The sequence below is a fragment of the Lagopus muta genome, chromosome 2, assembly GCF_023343835.1.
Source record: "Lagopus muta isolate bLagMut1 chromosome 2, bLagMut1 primary, whole genome shotgun sequence".
NCBI classification, from domain to species: domain Eukaryota; kingdom Metazoa; phylum Chordata; class Aves; order Galliformes; family Phasianidae; genus Lagopus; species Lagopus muta.
Genome location: NC_064434.1, coordinates 77,061,676 through 77,082,967, shown reverse-complemented (window position 1 = coordinate 77,082,967; position 21,292 = coordinate 77,061,676). Strand labels below are relative to the sequence as shown.

General features: G+C 38.4%; 1 long non-coding RNA gene across 3 annotated transcripts in view; it reads right to left on the bottom strand.

Moving 5' to 3' along the window:
• The window catches only part of LOC125689380 (uncharacterized), a 92,956-nt gene that overhangs the window by 23,643 nt on the left and 48,021 nt on the right, over window positions 1–21,292 (bottom strand). For 2 of the 3 annotated variants that reach the window (XR_007375233.1, XR_007375232.1), the window contains one exon: window positions 16,394–16,500. This is a non-coding gene — a long non-coding RNA (uncharacterized LOC125689380). Of the gene's footprint in view, window positions 1–11,773; window positions 14,895–16,393; window positions 16,501–21,292 lie in introns of those variants that run through there. The other variant, XR_007375234.1, reaches the window with a different exon arrangement.

Genomic DNA, 21,292 nt, shown 5'->3' with positions numbered 1-21,292 from the left:
GCCCCATTCTTCTGAAGTAATTGCCCTGAGTAAATGCTTCTGAGTCATCAACTTAGGGTTTGTTTTGTGCAATTTTCCAATAATCCCACACGATGTATTCTTCCCCATTTTCCACAAGATTCATTTAACTCTATCAGCTAGATACTCAAATCAGATACACATAAGCATTTGCTCTCAGTTAATTGCCTGGGCTTCTTTTTACAAACTATGGAAAAATAAAGACCAGCCCCTCTCCCCAAGGATGATTCAGTCCATCTTGAGCTCACTCATTTCAACAGAGGGTGATTCATCTCCTCTCTTTCTCTTCCTAACTAGAACTACTTTTAAGGAGCTGAAGTCAGATGAGATGAAACTCATTACTAATACCCTACAGTTATGTCTGCAGCATCAGCTAGCATGGTTCAACAGGAGCATATCTGGTGCAGAACACTTCGTGCTACGAAACAGTACACATTCACACTAGAAACAGTAGAGAGAAGCAGCAGTATTTTCAGACTTGTTCCAGATTGTGTCTGTGGGCTGAAAGTCCATTAGCAGCAAGAGCTTATTTAGGCTTCCTACTGCAATGTGCCTGATTGCTTTGCTTTTATCATGATTTTCCATGGCCCAAAAACATTGCACAATAAAAACCAAAAGTGGTAAACCCAGGAGGTTCAATTTAAAGGCATGTTCTTAGTCCAAACTAAATCGTTAATGTAGGTGTACTATGTTAGTATTTGTGTACTTCACAACACAGCTGATGGCTTGTTGGCACGTTCAGTTAGCACCCTGCCATCCAGGCGAATACAATCCCTACTGACATTGACCCCTCTTACATCTGCTAGAGTGTCTATCATAAATGTAAGTGCAGTGTTTCAAATGGAGTTCCAGCACAAGCTGCACCACCAGCTCTGCTAACCCTGCTGAAAAGGCTCTGCCTGATACTGGCGTGGTTATTCCTGACATCTTCATGGTTACATACAGCTATCTCCCTCTTTCACTCCATAGTTGACTGATGTAAGAGACAAACAGCATGACACAACATCACTGAGGATGAATTGAAAAACTGTTGGCATGGGTTGAAGAGTGAAGGATTCCAGCACTCCCATTTTCTCAAACACATAATTCTTCCCTTTGAGCTTAATGAGTTTCACTCACAATTCAGGTTTTAAAAGCCTCTGATGAATCTAGGGGCAAAACATTTTCGTTTTCAATAAGAAATCAGGCCAAACACAGTATGAGGCAAACTAAATTGAAAACTACTCCCTGGGAACAAAGTGAAGACTAATAACAGATGTTGAATCACCTGATGCTGGGTCTCACTAGCAAATGTCACTGCTAAATCAGGCATCCTTTGTTACCTTAGGAAAGACATTGCATGGAAAATTTAAATCCCACAAAGAGCACCATTGATTTTAGAAGAGGAGATGAGGGCCGGCTAATAATGAAGCAGCAACAATGCAACTTCGCAAATATTTAGTGGTCTGAACTACTTGTCTTGAGTACTTTCAGTAGTGTGAACACCCAAAAGTCATTCTGCTCTGTCATTCACATCTGCACATTTCATTTAAGGTCTTCTACTACCCACAATAAAGTAGTAGCATTTTAATAGAGTTTTGCACATGGAGCACTGTCACTAAAATGGTCCCAAATGCTATAAATCTGAAGTTTGCAGCACAATTTTAAGCACTGATGTGATTCAGCAGGGATAAAGCAGTAATTCAAAAAATGTTTTAGCTGAAACAAATACAAAGTTGATGTTCATCTCTCCCCTTCCCCCCTCCTCCCACATAACAAGAACAAGCTAGCCAAGGGCTCCTACAGCCTATATAGAGAGGAAAGATCTCTCTATTCAGCCCCTCTTTGTCACCCCACCCTTTCAAAACCTTCCTCTAACCATCTGCACAAAGCAGGAGAGAGCAGAATTAGAAATTGTTCACAGATCTAAGCTCTCAGTTGAATTCACCATGTGCAGAATTCACCAGCCATTAGGCCTCGCCACCTTCACATCCAGCAGATTTCTACTCCTACATCATCTCTCACACCTGAAAGTCAGAAGAGGTAATGACTTTAGTAAAGCTACACTTTTACATACAAATATATATGTTCTCTTGTCAACTTATTCCCTCATTGTGCTGCTTATGAGTTACACTACTTTCTACTTTCAGTAGTAGTATATCAGTCTCAAAGATAAGAACATTAGTACAAATTACACATCCACGTGATGCTAAAGCCATGCCAGCAAGAGTGTCTTGAAGGTGAGTTGGGTTAGAGCAAGGTAGATACAGCAACAAGCTCACGAAAAAGGCTGAAACACCTTTCTTGGAAGCTCACTGAGTTCTTGGCAGTTCCCCCACGCTACTAAACTCTTATCAAGCCAGCTGATTTAAAGCTAATTTGTGTATGCAGTCCCTGTGCAGTCACAGTAGCAGCTACACTGGAGCAGATAAACCCTAAGTAAGTTCTGTCTCTTCTGGTCCAATTCCCCTCACTTTGAATTCTGTCACTACATAACCAATTAAAATGACTACAAAATATACAGTTCTACCTGAAAGCAATTCTTATAAAACTAAGCATATACACACACAACTCACATGAAACAAGCTGTAAATACATATTGCAAAGATTCAAGAGGAGCCAAAATTAAAGCAAAAGCTCCAATTCAGAACTCAGAGATCCAACAAGCCTGATCCTAAGCCTTCAACTGATGCTAGCTGTTATTCTCAATTCACATGAACGTGATAATGAACAGATGCAGGCCCAAAATAAATAATAAAAAATTTCCTGCTTAACAGTACTAGAACTATCAAGACTGAAACCTTAAAACAGTCCTGAGAAAAACTGGCCAGAGTTTGTACACTGTATGCTAATCTTTGCCCTAAATTCTAAACTTAGATCTTTATGGATGTTACAGAAATTTTTAGTTCAAAATTATTTGGTGTTGCTGTCAGCTCTGTCAGACTACTGCATTTTTCTCTTCACCTTCAAAATAGAAGTGCTGACAGTTGCACCTCATTCAGCAAAATTCAGTGAATTACTACAGCAAGAGAATATATTGAGATATGAAACGCATCAATTCATGTCAATTTATACCAGAATATTGTAGAAGGACATTTTTCATCACCAGAACACCATGCTAGAGCTTTTGGCACTCTACTTAGTTCTAGTTTTACTGACTGCCATGCTGTGTTCCGGAAGACTTTCTTGTCTTATATCAAGGCAAAAATGAAACAACAAAAAATGTGACAAGTTCAGTGCACTCATGCCACTTCATGCTTCCCACAAAGATACAAAATCATTCTTGGTGAATATCAGAAATTTCATTTAACAGCTCAGCTGAACATTGTCCTTTGTCTGGAGCGAGAGTAATAAGACATTACACATTTTTGTGCTCAGTAAATTATTCATCAGTTCTCTACAGCTGTTATTTCCAGCATCTTGGTTTCTGGGATTCAATACCATGAATTTTTCCACATAAGGAACACTCAGCTCTTGCTGACATTTTAAATACCGTGAACAAATTTCAAGTAAAAAAAAATACACATGAAAGACTCATGAAGTGCACGTGATCATTCCTCCTGTCATAGGTAACAGTTGCCTAATATTATACACTACAAATTATTCTCTCATGAGATGTATACTGATTAAAGTTTATCCCCAGCTAGCAGCCCAGGCTTAAATCCAGGTTCTGAGATATTTTTCCCTAAACAGAGCAAAGTAGAATAGTGAATATAGGATTTTCTGAAGTTTAGAGTTCTCCTTTAGACTCAGGTCTGGAAGCCACAACTTATTGTAAAATAACAAAGAATAAATTAAGGTCTAGAAATACAGCATGGAATTCAATACAGTCTGGGAAGACCCATTTTTCAGTTGGAGGCTGTAATTTAGTTCTCAGTAGAACCAAATATCACCAACCATCAACAAATTCCCTTCTGCAACCTGTGTAAAAGCTGAAATGTCCATCAGTAAACTACATCGAAGAGCATTAGCAACACCTATCTCCCATCACCTTTCCTCCTTGTTTATTTGCAAGGTTGCTTCTTGGATCTGAATCAAAGACTGTACAAAGAATTTCTTGAATACTGAAACTTCACACACCAGTCAGAAATGCTTCAACTTTTGTTAAAAGTTTTTGATTTTACGTCAAAAATTGATGCACGTCACAAGTGATTAGACTTGGGAAACCTTGGCATTCCACTGAGTACTGATATCCTGGATACGTCATCCTGATTACGTTCCATTCCACAGATCCACACTGCAGATCTTCCTTTTAGTGTCAAAAACCTCTCAAAGTAGAAACATTGCTGGAATATTTGCGTTTACTCAACTAAGAAATGTAGTGCCTGAGAGAGCAAAGTACTGAAATAGGCTAGGCCCAAAGAAAAGCAAGATACAGGCTGTGAGAAGCTGCAAAGGCATAGTAGAGAAGTAGCTCCCACGCTCCTGGAGGCCCCTCAGCCTCTGAACTGCCCAGCCACTGACACTCTCCCTGCCTGCTGGGCTGCACATCTTGCACATCCTCACCACGTCACGCCTGAGCTGCAAACCATTCATGTCACAAAACCTTGGGAGAAAATCACAATCTAAGCTTAGCTCCAGTGCTAGGTCTATCCTCCATCTGCACAGCTGAGTCATTGTGAAGTTTCTCTTGTAACATTTGCTCAAACAGAAAAAAAGTCTGCTCTCACCTTGCAGCCACCTTGTGCCACAGTCTGATGCCTTGTACTTCTGGATCACAGCGTGCCATCTGGACTTCTGCCTTCTCTGAGCTCAGTCCCTATCCTGGGCCACCTCGCAATCGTTAATTAGTGGCACTGCCTTCATGCAGAGCATTCTACCCATCATCATTTATATTATAAATGCTTTTTCCCCCCTGAATCTCTGCTAAGTTCCTGCTGCTAAATGTCCTTAATTTCATGTTCTTTGTACTAGGTTTTGACTTCAATAACACTGCAATGAAAAGCTGTTTTAAAGCAATGCATGCTGTCAGAATCCCCTTCAAGCAAATGTAGTTTCTCATAGCTTAGCCTGTCTATGTAGGTTGAGAACCTTAAATTGAGCAATTAAAAACCTAAACAAACAATAAATGTTTATGGTCAAGTCATTGAACATGCTAGATTTTCAAGTATTTCCCGAACAGCTGCCCATGTGCTTGTGAGCCCTTGCAGACCATTAGTTTCCACACCAGCCTACTTGCATCATTATAAGATTTAGCTTGTAAAAAGGAAAAAAAAAAAGCTAATATAACACATTACAAAAGGGAAGTTTTAGCGATGTGAAACCAACTAAAACGAATTGGTAATGAATGCAAGAGCTGACTGCCAACATGTTCTGTTCTGCTATTATACCAGCATGGAAGCATCAATGAAAATCAAGCTTTTTTAACTGAAGAAGTTGGCAAATCGTCCAAATGTATCAAAAACTATTGCAGACATGAATAAGAAAAAGACTGAGAAACCACATTCTTAGAGAAAAGGCCCTAGATTGAAGATCAGAAGAGCAAGATTTAGGTTTTCTGATTTTTTTTTTTTTTTTTTTTTTTTTTTTTTAAGATGCATCAGATATATGATCTTGATTCCTTTTGGTAATAGCAGAGTAGAAGTGCCTATCAATGCAGGAGAATTTTTTGAAAATGCTGTACAGTAGTTAAGCTTTCAGAAACACACAAATGTGCAAATGCTGTCCACTTTAAGTTTCCGGAGGTGTCAACGTGCTTTTGAAAGCATCCACTCAGGGACCCTGATCCTGCTCCAGAAAGCATTATTTCCCTCTGCTCTCAAAAATCCCATCCCAATTGATGCCACCAGGGGCTTGTAAATTAAAAAAAAAAAAAAAAAAAAAAAAAAAAGCAAAACAAACCTGATCAAGGCACACAGGAATTCCCTGGGACTTTCACTATTGAAAAAAGTAATGAAAGTAAAGAAGTGCTGGCCTGTTCTTGGTTAAAAGTTTGTCCAAATACTGCAAAGTCCAACTAAACTAGAAGAGCCTTTTACAGTACTGGCCAACTATTTTACGTTCTTACATGCAATTGGACAACAGTGGAGCATGAATGTGAGTCACACAGGTGACTGAACAGAAATAGAGTTGCCTGAGACACAAGCTAAAAATTTTGGGGCAAAAGCACCACAGACTGACGTGTCATGAGAGAGAGTCCATCACGTAACCCTAAGCATTCTCTCATTTAAAATATCTTCCCCAAGGATGGCCTTCCCCTTCTTTCCCTACTCCAGGATGCGTAGCCTGAGAACCTCCCACTTGGAGAAGTGAAGTTCAGTACAGGCAACAATGTTGAGAATCCCTGAAGTGTTGGAGGACATGTTGCAGATATACATCCAGATCTGGAGACATCTTCCACAGATAGCAGTCCCTCAGCCAGAAGCAGGATGCATGTGTATGGCCTCACTCCCATCACATCAGTCCTGCAGGAGCATCACCACCAAGCAGCTGAGCTCCCTTCCTGCCAGGCATAAGACTGTAGGCCTTCCTCAGGGAAGCAGCCTTGTTTTTCTAAGAAATTTGTTTTACAGGAGCAGAACTGAGTATCCCTCTGGAGAGACAAGTAACCTCTCTATACACTGTACAACCTGATGGCAGCCTCCAGACAAGCATTACTAGTCTGCTAGAAACCAGAACATCATCTAAAACCAATCCGCTTCTGAACAGGAAGAGATTACAACAATAAGGAAATACAAGTCTACATTATTAATATCCTAGGAAGGAAATTATCATCCTTTTTCTATGGAGCTTCAAGGAAAAAATGTGAACATCCCATCACCACAAAAAGAAATTACATAACCAAAACTCCACAGATCCTGAGCCAGAGGATGACAGGTTGCCTACATTAACTCTAAAATATTTCATAAAAGCATGCCAGAAAAAAAAGATCTGCTGCAGTTTTAATTCTATTCCCTCAGCCACAGATAAATGTAATGATATAGCATGGCAAATTAAATATTCTAATGTAAATCAAGTCCATTTCTGAAAGTGACAGTGACCTGAGCAGCCACCCAGAATAAGAACTTGCCAAAGTTCTCTCAACCAAAGGACAAGTCTAATAGTTCCTACAGTATACAGAACTGGAGAAACAGAATTTTTCCATCTCCTATATAAACGCACACAAGTTAAAATGCATTCCTCTGAAGATGATGAGGTAGTTAGCAGTTGTGTAAGAAACTAATGGAATTTTAATAAGGTAGCAAAAAAATCTGTGATGGACACAGCTGTTCAATATCTCTCACATTTCATCCTGAATTTTAAATAATTAATTTTGAAAGCCAAACAAACAGTAATTGGGTTTTAATAATTGAGAGAAGACCAGATAAGGAAACAATATCCAACAAACAGGGAAGGAAATTAAGAAGCGATGGAAATGGTCTTAGAAGTTGCAGATAACTTCAAAAACATGGTTCAATGTATTTAATTTTCTCCTCAGGGAATTCAGACACCCTTGAATCTTACTCACGTTCTTGCTTTGCTTCTTGTTAAACAAGACTTCGGTGTTTTTATGTACTGCTGCAATACTATATTTAGTTTTATGACTTGCAGTAGCTAACAGTGCAATCGGACAGCCTTGTACTTATTAAGAAGCGGTTCTGCTAATGATGTTCATGATCTGTTCTGTAAGATGCGTAAGTAAATTCAGAGATACGCTCCTAGAGTTTATATCCACAACAGCTCTGTGAACAGCACACAAATATACCGCTGCCAGCTCAACCCTTGATGGATGGCTGCACAGAAAGGGGAATTCACATACACACAAGAATGTATGCATAAACTGTTTGTCTGCACTCATTCTGTTTATTAGTGTTTGGCGTGGGTGGGCACAGGTAGGAGCAAAGACCGTTGACATCTAAGAACATTTAATCTTGCTGGAACATACTTTAAGAATATAGGCTACATTATATACAAGGGCTGTGAAATAAAAGTCATTCTGTTGTCCGCTTTTTTCATTGCATGAAGGTGTCAGTATTGAAAGGGTGCTGTGGATTTACAGTGTCCCAAAGCTTTCATATTTCTAAATGCATAAAGGAATTTCAGAGAGGCTTACACGGATAACTCATGAAAGACTTGAAGCAACAACTCCAGCTACTCTTCAAAAAAATTAAAGAAGAAAAAGCCTTTGACAAATTTGGAGTGTTTTTCCTACCCCTCACTATCCTATACATTTGTTTAGTTAAATCAGTCTAGTGTGAGATTGACAGATATGCGGTATGTCTCTGATATAGCCAAGCCAGGGGCGGTTGGCTTAGCACAGAAATCCCCATGAATCCATCTGAAGCCTCCAGATGAGCACTAAGCCCATTGATAGTATCTCAAAGCTGCTCTCTGGGTCTCTTCTGACCCAGAATACTCCAAGCCAAACAAGGTAGGTGGTTGAAAGCTTTCCAAGCCCCACGGCATGACACAAACTCCAATAAGTCACTCATGCTTAGAAAAGCTTTAAAAAGATACAGCAATTTTTGTTGCTGCGTTACCATAAAGCAAAATATCAGATTGTTTTATTAACCAACAGTATTTTTCCCAATCACGAATTAATGCCATACTGAAAGTCAGCAAGATTACTTTAATTTGGATTATGGATCAACAAGGAAATAGATGTATTGCAACTAAGGTCCCATAAGACTAATTGGGACAGATATTGCTACACCTTATCTCTTAAAACCTACTGCACAATTTTTGTTCTTGGAATAGTAGCTGTAGCTCACAAAGCAACATGTATCTTGTCCCAAGACACGTTACTACACCCCTGAGCATCAGCAGTTAGAGATCTGGTCAACAATTGAATTGAAGCCAACTCCGTAATTAAACTGCTTAATCAGCTTCATTGGCAGGTCCCCATTCTTTTCTCCTACTATTACAAATCAAGTTGACTGAGATTACTCCTAATTCTTACTGATGTATCTGAGAGAAGTCCCTGGTGTATTCTTATCAGGGGCATGCCCTGAGCAAGACGTCAACCTCAAAAAACACATCCCAGCCACCCAGGAGATGTCCTCCACTGTGCATCAGAACAAAGATGAGATTTATTTCCTTCTCTCTTTGGGGGTTAAAATAAAAAAAAAATAAAAAATAAAAAATAAAAAAAACAACTGCAACTACTTTTTCCTAGAAGAATACACTGCAGTGAACAATCTATAGTAGTCAAGGACTGAGTTAGTCTTTGAAAAATTTAAAGTGTGCTAAATCAAAGAAAAAAAATCTTGCTTTTTGTCATACTAAGACGGTATTTCTTCGAAACAAACTAATTAAACATTTTAAACAGCATTGCTGGTATTATAAATCAGGTTTCACGTTCCAGTAGTAAAGAAAAAAATTGCTTATGTCTTCAATAGCACTCATTAGGGGGTATTTAAGAGCTTTTTTCCTTTGATTTACATCCTTAAATAAAATTTCTAGTTTTCACAGTACAATTTGCCTTTGGTCTCCTAAAATTCTACTTTGGTTATGCCACCTGAGAAGCTATTTCATGCTAGTTTTAAGAAACCTTTTGTCTTGAGTATGCTCTGACCTTTGCTGGACAAATATTTTAGAATTTGAATCATTCTCAGCCATTAGAAGGGTTGCTCTCAAATAAGCAATTGAGAAATGCGTTAGCTCGCTCCTCTCTCTCCTGTGCAGCTTGAGCTGCCAGCTCCACTGCTCTACAAGAAGAATACCATGCTCCAGCTTTTAGAGGAGGCCAAAGGGCCACGCTGCTTCTCCACCCCACTCCCTAACTGCAGCCACAGAACAGCAAGCAAAGCCCTTCAACAGATCAGCACTGGCAGCTCTCCTGTTCACTTCAGTGGGTTTCAGACAGCCAGGTATCACTGGCCACAGAACCCACGGGACGTAAAGGCTCAAAGGCCTTTTTCCCATGCATCCTTAGAAAGGCTTGGCAGCAGCAGTGAGGATGGCAGGCTGCCAAGCTCACCACTGGCCAGCAGTAAGACTTGCATGCTGTTACAAGATTACAGGAGCAAAAGCTTATCCACAGGAACTTTGCATGTAGCTTATAGTCCTGCAGCACCGCTGGGTCATCACCCCAGGCATCTCACGTAGGTTCTGTAATATTCTTCACTCTACATTGCTGCTGCTTCAGAAACAACCTCAGTGTTCTTTCCAGCTTCTCACCCTTCCAGCACAGCCACAGGCAGCACCAGGAGGCATGCTCTCACCCATCCCAGCAAGGCAAGGGGTTTGCTCTCATTCCTGAGCCTCAATCCCCTAGGTGCTTTTCAGCCCTTTGCTTCCAGTTTCAGTCCCATTAATACTTACTATCCAGCACACGTATTACAAACACACAGAAACAAAAGCAACAGCTTATCAGTCTGCTTTCTTGACAGGATCTGCCTTTTAAAGTCTCTCCCGGTAACAAGCAGAACCAACTACTGCTGGAAAGAATTTGGAGAGAAATAGCATCAGTAGCACAGCGTAAATAATTAACTAAACCATTCTTTTAGATTGCATTATGCAGAGAGGAATAAATCATCAGACAAGCATTTAATATTTCATGAAAGTTATCATAAAGTTGGGGAATCATGTGTCCTTCTACATCATTTCAGAGCACGGACGAATCATCAATACATTAAAGAACTGCATCTTATATTCTTGGCAGCACTGACAGAGATGGATTCACTGAGTTTTCTGCATCCAGTAAGATTAGATGGCTCATGATCAGAGTTTCTTGGGCTGGGAAGCAGAGGAGAACCAGGCCTTTTAATGGACTTTTAAATTGAGTAGACAGAAATTGAGGCATACAGCACTGAATGGAACTCATCCAGCCATGTAACATACTCTCCAAATCATTTACCATTAGTTTTTTCAGGAAGAAAGGATTATGTGTCTTGTGACTTTTGCTAATGATGCATTTTCTCTTAAGAACCTCATAAGTTCTTAGTATTACCATCAACTTCCCCAGACAAAATTTTTCAACACAGAGCTTGCCTGGAAATTAAAAGATACAAGTATTTACTACTTTTCTGTTTTATATTTACTTTTACCTATTTCCGAACATATGTATTTCAGACTTCCCTTACAACTTCTGCTCATTATCAATAGCATATCAGAGCCCAAGAGTTCTCTAGCATTTTCTGCCAAACCTTTCCCCCCAACCTTTGGTTGATGTTTTTCACCCTACACTGAAATCCCAGTTTCTTCAGGCGCAATAAAGCTAAAAGTACTGCAGTATCTGGAGGGGAAAGTGAATAAAAATAAATACAGGAAGGATTAGAGCATCATGGTTTTTGTGCTTTGCTGTTGGTGTAGAAAGCCCTAAGTAATTTCTACTCTATCTGAACTGATATTGTTTGTACACAGGAGCCAGACACCTGTAATTCCTATTATCCACCCTACACTGAAGAGCAAGTGCGAAGAATTGAAGCCCTAAGGAGTCAGTTCTCTGAGAGTTTTTCTGCCACCAGAACCTCGCCACAAAACCAAGATGTGATCAGAGCACTGTATTACTAATCTTGTGATAATATTTTAACTTAAATGACAACACATGCTAAGGCCATTATTGTGTGCTTTTTTTTTTTCTTATTCCACTGCTAGATCAAGATAAAGAGAATTGTAGAAGTTCTCACATGAATATAGATGTGCTTTAAAGAGCAATGGAAAATTGAAGATTGCCTTCAGAGGGAAAGTTTTCCTTCTACTTATCATAAATCCTCTAGAAATAAGATGGTTGGAGAACTTGCAGAATTGTGCAGTAAGCAGAATAATAAGCTCTGCAAAAATAAGACATGAAATAGTTTATTAGGAAAAGTCACTTTAAAAACACTGAGCAGTATGCAAGCCTGTACACAATAAACGTACAGATTCTCCCAGGCTAGCACCCACAGCCCTAACAACGAAACTTTCTCTTAAAAGCAAATCCAACTCTTCACAGAAACTCTGTACAGAATCAGTGTCCATCAGATGGTGCATAAAATGCAGTCTCCAAGTTCAGAATTGAGTAGAAACACACAAGATTTCCTAGAAAATTTGACAAAACTGAAAATCTCATCTTGAACAGTGAGTGAATATTTGAAGATGGATTGTTTGTCAGTTCAGCAATGCACTTCCTCACGGTAGGAGCCATGGAGCCCTGGGTTCTGAACCGGGAAGGGCCTCAGACTCAGCTCCAAACTGAAAAAGTGTTTTATGGCACCTTTGTTCCAGTTTTGCTTGGATTCATCAATTTCCAAAATATGATTCTGATACCGAGAACATACTTATTTATCCAAGTTAGCACCATGATAAACAGGCAAAGCTTTATATACACACACACTGAAGCATACTTAGATACGCACACACAAACTATTTGGTAGCCTCTTCTCTTTTCTAGACCAGCCACATTGCTCTCTATCATCTATTGTTGGATGGCCTTGGCAATACTGATATTTGTAACAAATATTACATCTACAATTTATTACAAAGGTCAGCTGCATCAGTTATACTGGGAGAAGAATAGATTCCTTTTCACTTCCTAGTTTAGATACAAGCAGACAGTCAGGCACAGCCCAGAGCACACACTGCGTTTTACCTGAGCTAATTGGCTACCACTAGTGCCTTGTGCATGCTGTAATAGGGTCAGGTACATTCAAATAGTGCACTGTTGGTGTTATTTTAAACAGACTTGTTATTCTCACTTCTTTTGAAGCCAATTAGTCAAAATTCTATCAGTTTATTCCAAGTCTAGTCAATCTCTAGTATGCCGTTATCAAAATATACCCAATCAATACCCTTAAATGTTTTATTTATTTAGACTGTAAGGATCTTAAACCACCTTCCATCAAATCCAGTAGCTTGGTAATGAACTAATCATCACCTTCACACAGCAACCAGCATAGCACTGCACTATTCTCCCCTGCACTCTCCTAGCAAGATTGACAAATGCACATGACTACCAGTGAGATACAAGGTACTGAACATGCTAGTTGGCATTGTTCTGCAGAAAGCATGCAAGTTCAGTTGTCTTCCAAACAAAGGAATTGTTGCATCTGATGTGTTTATCCTAACAGATCAAATCTAACAGCAAACTTGAGATTCAAATAGGCAAGCAAGAAAGCGGGCAGCTTCCCAGAAATGTCTCTGAAGGCAATCTATCTTTCTTAGCAACAAAAAGATAATTACTGTGAATTAAGGAATTAGATAATAAAACATAAGCCTAATCAGAAGCACCACTGCCAGAATTTAACTATCAGTGGGCTCATTGGAAAAAAAAAAAAAAAAAAAAAGACATAACGATTTTAATTTTGCTAAAAATTAATTACAAGAATAGAAAGAAGTTTTGAGACATGACAAAGAGAAGAAATCCAGACTCATTAAAATATGCCAAGGAACAGGAAGGAAAAATGACTTGTAGCTATAGTGGCTTGGCTGAATTTGAACTAGCCAAATCCCCTGGCAGTGTACTTTGCATGTGTGGACATCATGTAATATCTCACCCATTTGAAAGAGTTGAGCAAAATTCATATCTAGTTCAAGCAAGCATAGTTCTCCTAAATACAGGAGATTCACACTTGCCTGTACTTGTAACAAACTTGTAACACTTCCCACACACTACCTAGGAATGATGAGTTTATGTTCACATGTTTACATTCTAAATCATAAGGTCTCTCACACTATTCAAGTTTTGCGCACAGCTAGCAGTGACACTCACGCAAGTATTGTTTAAGCCATATAATCCAGAACAGAAAATCAAAGAGGACAATGCATTCCCCCCTGAATTTATGCAGGTCACATAACACCTATGCTACAGAGGAATTCCATATTATATTGTACTATTCCAAATAGTGCTCTCCAGAAATTCTGACAATAGGTTCACATGAGATAAACAAGACTTCTATAAGCAGACTACCTGAGACAAGGGAAATTCCAAGGCACTCTGAACTACTTGTAGCAAAATTCAGGAGATAGCTAGCTAAACAGTCTTATGACAGAAGAATTTCCCAGGTTCTACTTAATTTTTTTTCTTTTTTCTTTCATCACATCAACCACCTTTAAAAGATCCAGAGGCTTCCTTTCTAGTTTTCTTTCACTGCTCCTTCCTCCCATGCGAAAAACAGTAAGAGAACATTATGACAATGAAAAATTCATGTTACATGACCAAACACACAGAGTTCAGGGAATTCTAGATGTAAGGTTAACAGCTTTCACTGTTCATAACATAATATGACCACAAAAACTGACAGATCCAATAGACTTTGCTGTTTTCTCGTACAAAGTTATACACCTTCAAGGAACTTCACCATATATTTATTCAATATTCACTTTTTTTTCAGGTTGTTCAATAAGAGCTGCTAGAAAACTCTAGCCCCTCTTTTGGTCTTTCAATGCACTGCTATTTTAACATAGTTTTCTGTCAGCTTCATCTTCAAAGAGATGCTGCTGTAATGCTTAATTTACTTAATTATATACAACCTGATTCATTAGATACCTGCATCCCTTTGGTTACTGAATATTTAAAAAAACAAAAATAAAAATACAGTTCAGCCAAAATTCTTGTTTATACATCTACTAAAAAAAGTCAGCCTTCTGGTATGTTACTATTTCTTCTGAACCATGGAACAAGATAGTGTTCACTCAGATTTTTAAATTAATGGGTAATATGTATATAGTTACCTATTTCTTTCAGCCTCCAAAAACCATGGAAAAATTATACACTGGCTACATAAACTCTTTTGCACCTTTTTTTTTTTTTAAAGGGTGCTATCACAATTACAAGCATGTACAAAACATGATATTAGACAGCTAACAAACTGTACTATCAAAGTGTTGTCTAAAGTACCTATTAACTAAGAAACGTTACAAAGGCAAGCTATTTTCCAATGACAAGCCCTTTCCCAAGACTAGACAATCAGCAGGTAAAGAGCATGTGAAATCCACATGACTTGTATTTGTTTAGTCAGTCCGGTTTCATTGTTCCTGTTAGTTCCTTGGTGTTTGTTCTGTAGTAAAGAAAAAATAGTGGGTGGGTTCAAAAAGAAACCATTTCTAGCTTGAAGTTCTCTCAAAAGCAGTCAATTACATGAAAAAAAATCTGTACATTCTAAGTCAAAAGCAGCTAGTCTTATGTTCTTCCAGGTTTTCTCTTCAGCCAGCCTTGCTATACCAACATTTGTTCCAAACAGATTTGCAACTAAGCCTGGTTCTTTGTTCTCCAGCACCATTAAGTTCAAGAGTATGTGACACCTACCTACTACAATGGGCTAATTATTTTGCTCCTATCAAATAATCCCATTTCTTGTCTTTTCGTATTAGCTATAATGATTTTTCTAGAATAAATGCCATTTTCATATTTGCCATACATTCTGCAAAGCTCTGTGTGTACCTCAGCATGTTATACTTCCTCTTGTATTTGCAAAAATTTCTGTACTTATCATCTGTATAGTTTTTGTTAATATGCTGTTTACTAGCATTTACAATCATTAATACAGATGTTAAAGAAAATGCACTTCATACTTACCCTCTGTAGTGCTGTTGGACACCTCTCTCCAAAACACTTCCCATTTATCACTTTTCTAAATATCCTACCTCTGCACTAACTGAGCTGGAGTTGTGTCCCTAGAGAGAACTCAGATTTTCATTTACAGTGACTACAATATGTTTCATTCGAGCCACCGTAACAATTCAACTGCATTAACAATGTGTTAGAAACTAAATTAAGTGTTGAATCAACTGTGCTTGATTAAAGTTACTCTGGAGTGCTTCAGGTACTGTCAAGGACAATCAGAGCTGCTGAGGACTTTCATTAGCTCATGGAAATTTACTGAAATCTCTCAAGTTTAAAGCTTAGAGAAATGAAGGAAGGGCGGAGATGAAAAGGGAAATCCCAATATTATTTAATCTGGAAAATACATAAGAGCAAATAATAAGACAATCTTTTTCTTTGCAAAAAACTTCAGCTTTTAAACTTCAAAGTGGGTTTACCAAAAACATCCAAGTTTCTTCTGGTGTATGAGAGCAGTGAGAGCACAAGAATGAGTAAGCACAAGAGAGTTGTTGCAGTGGCTTTTTTTGCATATAAAGCAGAATCATGGAAACATAAAGCAGAATTAAGATTTGTGAGTAAATTCTAAAATGAAGGACTACCAGCCTCAGGCCAGCACACATTATGAAAATTTTAATCAGATATGAATCTGTTAGACAGTTGGAAGAAGGACCAGAAATCTAGAAGATGTGAACTGTACAGAAAATCTGAACAAATTTAGTATTTTCTATCTTAAAAAAAATAACCCACATACATACCAAAAAAAAAGAGAAAAAAGCCTGCAAGAGAAACAGCAGATAATTTCTTGATGTACATTATAGGTAAGTTTAAATATAAGGAATTTTTTTTCAAATGGTAGAAACACAAAGATCTAGGACAAAGTTTCTGATGGCCAAAGAATGTTCCACAACTGACTAATAATAAGAGAATTGTCTCATCAAAACCCCAGATACGCACCAGCTGAGAACAGGCACACATCTCTTTGAGGGACTTTTCATCCCAACATGCTGAATGTTTTCAAGTAAGCTCCATCCAGAACAGTTGCCCATCATATGGTTTAAAACCTAAAAGATTTTGCAATACAAAGAAAGGATGACTTGCAAGGAGCCCGAAGAGGGACTATCTACACCTACAGTAATACTGAAGATATCAAAACGTATAGTGTGAAAAGAACTACACAGAAGACTTATATCAAGTTCTTTAAGTACCCTGCATTAATTCATGGTAAGAACACTTTAAATTTGTGCAATAAGTACATGCTTCTTTAAAACTTTTGGTCCTCAGTGTGGACACTGCTACAAGCACATTGGCCCTGTCCCTGATAGAAATCCATGTGAAAGAACACATCAAAATTAATACATTAGCAAAAAAAGTTCATACTTCTTCTGGTTCATAAATGAAGTACTGGAGTCTAGCAGCATGCTGTACCACCAGACTGGCAACATGCCTTACTTGCCTCTAAAGACTTTTATTTGACAGGCATCAACATTATTAGCATTATTGCTTTTTCCAATTGAGAATCATAGAATGATTTGGGGTGAAAAGGACCTTTAAGGTCATCTCGTTCCAACCCCCCTTCTGAAGGCTGGAACACCTCCCTCTAGACCAGGCTGCTCACAGCCCCATCCAGCCTGGCCTTGAACATCCCCAGGGAGGGGGCATTCACAACCTCTCTGTGCAACCTGTTCCAGTGCCTCACCAGCCTCACAGTAAAGAATTCCAAAGACAGAGATAAATTTAGAGTCACCTGACAGCTAAGAAATTGCAGATTTTAATATTTGAGCTTTTACATTCACTTCAGTAGTGAGTCACCTGCATACAACCAGCCTTACTGAAAGCAATATAACATCTCAAAGAAAGGAATTTTAGATGTAGATACCAGATAATTTGCTACAAATTTCTGGGATTTCCAATTAAGTAGCAAACATTTGCCAAGTTTCAAAAAGCTAAATAATCAGTCTCATTTAAACCACAGCCATTAAATAATTGATCCATTGTGGATTGACCTGGCTCCAAATATTCTTTTCCACATACTAGTTAAACTAAGTTGAGAACTTATGGTGAGCAAGGCACTGAAAGCACAGCAGACAGGTAATATTTCAAGCCCTCTAAAAAGTTACCAAGTTTTATTAAGTGACTCCTGCCCTAAAACTTTGCAGGTATTTAAGATGATAGCACAAGTGTTATTCCAATAACACTCCTTACCAGGAAACACATGCCATTGATATCATCAGAAAATAGTTTGAGGTAACTGAGCTCCCAGGCTGTGGAGAGAAGACTTGGCATCTTAGGGCAGAAGTTTTTCACAACTACTCCCCATCCCAGGCCAAACAATAGCACAAACCAGCCCTTATGCATTCCCCTCTTCTCCCAGGCTATTACAAGAAGAATGCACATGGAATTTAAAAAAAAAAAAAAAAAAAAAAAAAAAAAAAAAAACTAGAAGGATAATCATGCCAAGTTCTTACAAAATAGATCATACTATAAGCACCTAAACTATTTCAACCTGCAGCCTCACCATGGGGAGAAGTGCTCAGCAGCACAACTTCCACAAAGGCAGCATGCCTCTAGTAGTAAAAGTATCCTAGAACACCTGCTGAAAGCTCACACTAGAGAGATCAGAGCTTGTAAAATTGGATTCACATCCAGCTTGGCCTGCTGGCTAATGGAGAGGGCAAGCAATATCTCAACTTGTCTTCCAAGTGGTTTGTAGTCAACCATTACCTAGATTCAAGGGAAATATGCTTTCCATTATCTCCTCTCCCTTGCAAAGAAAAGAGAAACAGAAGACTGTTCTCATCTCCCTGTAAACAACACCAAGACAAGCCCAGCAAATACCCTGGACTCCTCTTCAGCAACAGTGCGAAAGCAAGCATACCCTGAAGAGTTTGTTCAGTCCTTTGTCACAGAAATTGTTTACTTCTGTTCAAAATGAATCAATAATCACAACTAGCTCAGACATTACACTTGCCAGAAAGATTATTCTGTTTCAACAACATTCAAGGGAATGTCATAGCTTTTAACTAAATATTACTCAAGATTTTCAGTAGAATACTTTTCTATCTCACTGCAAAAGGAATGAGACTCAATTCAACTTCTCCCTTTACCTATCTTTCTACCCTATAGGCTGTTTAAAATGGCTGAGAAGCAAAACACTTCACCAGTATGAAGTGGTGCCAGCCTTAAAGAATACAACACAATCCAGATGAACACAAAGGGGAGAGACAGCAATTACAATGCTAACGTTAAGTCTTTGCTCTGAGGTCTCATTTTCCACAGCAATTCAGCCGTAAGCTTGCGCCACCATGGCCAGTGTACTGCATTTCAAAGCAGTGACTGCCCTTGCACATGCAGCTTTTTACATATGCCACCCACCTCTAATTGATTAACAATAGTAAAACTTACTTGTATCTTTTGCATGTAAGCAAATGATATGGTTAAAATTTTTATAAAGCATAAGTGGAAACTGCAACAAACTGAGCTACCCAAGATCTACAAGACTAAACCTAACTGAATATTAATAGTTAAAAATAAAATCATTCAGAATCAGAACTAAAGAACTGCTTGATCTTGATACTTTGTTGTTTTCTCAAGTTAAAAAAAAAAATTGTCACTACTACTAATAGAAGTCCCAGTGTTATTGAAAAAATATCCTGTTTTAAGAGCTTAAAAAGATTTACGACAAAAGCCAAGAGAAACTTAAGAATTACATAAAACTAACATCTACAATCATAAACTGAATTCCACACCTTTATCTCGTGTCATTTCACAGGAAACAGCTTTCAAGTACTTATGTATTGATTGCATGTTTAGAGGCAAACATGAAGATTAAAATACAGATAGAGTTGTTTTGTTGCATTAGATACAGAGGATGCCAAAACAAGCTGTGAAAAAATCTCTGAACAGAGCGAAGTTCAAACTGTTCTGCAGTACAAACACTCCGCATGTTTTATTCTGCAGAAAGTCCAGTTGATTTCTTTCTTATGCATCAAGGGAACAAAAGAAAAGGATTGTTAATCTCAGTATATCCTTACTTCTCCTCACTATTCTAAACTCTACCTAACCTAATGGGAATCATTAATGATCAGGAAAAAGGTTGCAAAGAACTCTTAGATCATTTCCACAAGTAAAATCAATTTATTATAGAATCATTGAATGACTTAGGTTGGAGGGGACTTTAAAGACCATCCAGTTCCAATCCTCCTGACACAGGCAAGGTTGCCACCAACTAGACCAGGTTCAACTCCATGGAGTAACTCAGGTCATGTGCTTGAGACAGTTATCTTTTTCATCCTCTATTTATGATTTTAAAGATTACTTGACCCTTTGACATGTTTTTCCCATTACTTGGAAAACAGTTAAGGAATCAGAAATTCAGCATAATTTTTCTGACAAACATGGCTGCTGATACGAGGAACTAAGGCACTAGAACCACAGGCAGAGAAACACAGGACAGCTTCTCACACCTCTTCTCAGCCTCAGGGCTGTACGATTTACAGGTACAGCTCCTGGCTGGCATTCTCTGCTTGAGACCACAGATTCAGAATAAATCCACACATTGGTATGGTGACCTTACAGATTCAATCCTTATCGGCCAAGAATATGGAGCTGCTTTTATGTTATCATAGAATATACGCTTCCTTTATTCCAGTAGTTGAAAGTGTCTAGAAAGAGACAAAATTCAAGGAATAGCATCCAACCCAAAATTCCTGATATGTATTACAGGTTTACCCAATTATTTCTTTTAATAGCTGAATTGGCAGAACAAGACAATTAGCAAAGTGCTTTCCATTACGTTGTTCTGCAGCTTTAATCTTCAGTAGGTATCCTTAATGCTGTCAACATATTCGGGGAAAGAAAGCCTTAGGATAACATCTCACACAATTAATGACAATCTTAGTAAGCTGATTTTTAGCAAAAAAAAAAAAAAAAAAAAAAAAAAAAAGGCAGTGTCTTTCAGTGCCAAATAAGCATTTTCTTTTCCAACATGGCTAACTTCTGGTGAAGCCAGAACAGAATTTCCAAATCAGTGTCAGAAACCTCAACTCTTCCCCAATACTTAAGTCTCCTAACCACTCCCAGTCAGCATCTCAGCCATCCAGTTGTACACATTTTTCTTAGGCTATGATCCATGAAAGCCTTGGTTTCGCTTACTGAAGAAAACAAAAACAGTTCCTAGAATCTTCTCCTTTTCTATCAAACATTCTTATCTGAGAGCATCCTCCAGTTTCAAGTGCTGTAAATGACAGCTGTCTGACACCACGTCCAGCGGATTTAGGATCACAGCAAGGCTGCAGTACCACCAGCACAAAATGGAAACCGCACAAGGTTGATCAGTGAAGGATTCCCACTGCCCTGGGAAACATTTTTGTGCCAGGTTGAGAAGCCAATTCTGTCACCCTCAGCCACAGATTTCACCTACAGCAGAAAAAAAAAAAACAGAGCAGAGCAAGAGTGGCCATCCACATGCCAGTGCTGCAGCCATGAGAGGCACTGGCAACAGGGGGTCAACAGACCATACACAATTGCTCCAGTTTCCCTCAGCTTCTTCCACTCTGTGTTGAGAGGCAGGATAGAACTAGGCTGCAGATCCAATTTGAGTTTTATCAAAGCGTTTTCCTCTAGGATTCATAAGAATTTTTTATTTTCAAATTCAGAAACTGCTGATGCAAAAGAGCTCCTAAGGTTTAGTGGTATTTCAGATTATGCATTTCAAATATTCTTACATATAATGAATTATTTGCTGGTGTCTTAGTTTAAAAACAACTGGCCAGAAATTCCACTTATATTAGTAGTTTAGTCATTTACATAATTTTAAATTATATGAGTAAAGAGATTATTTTACTTTTGTTACAC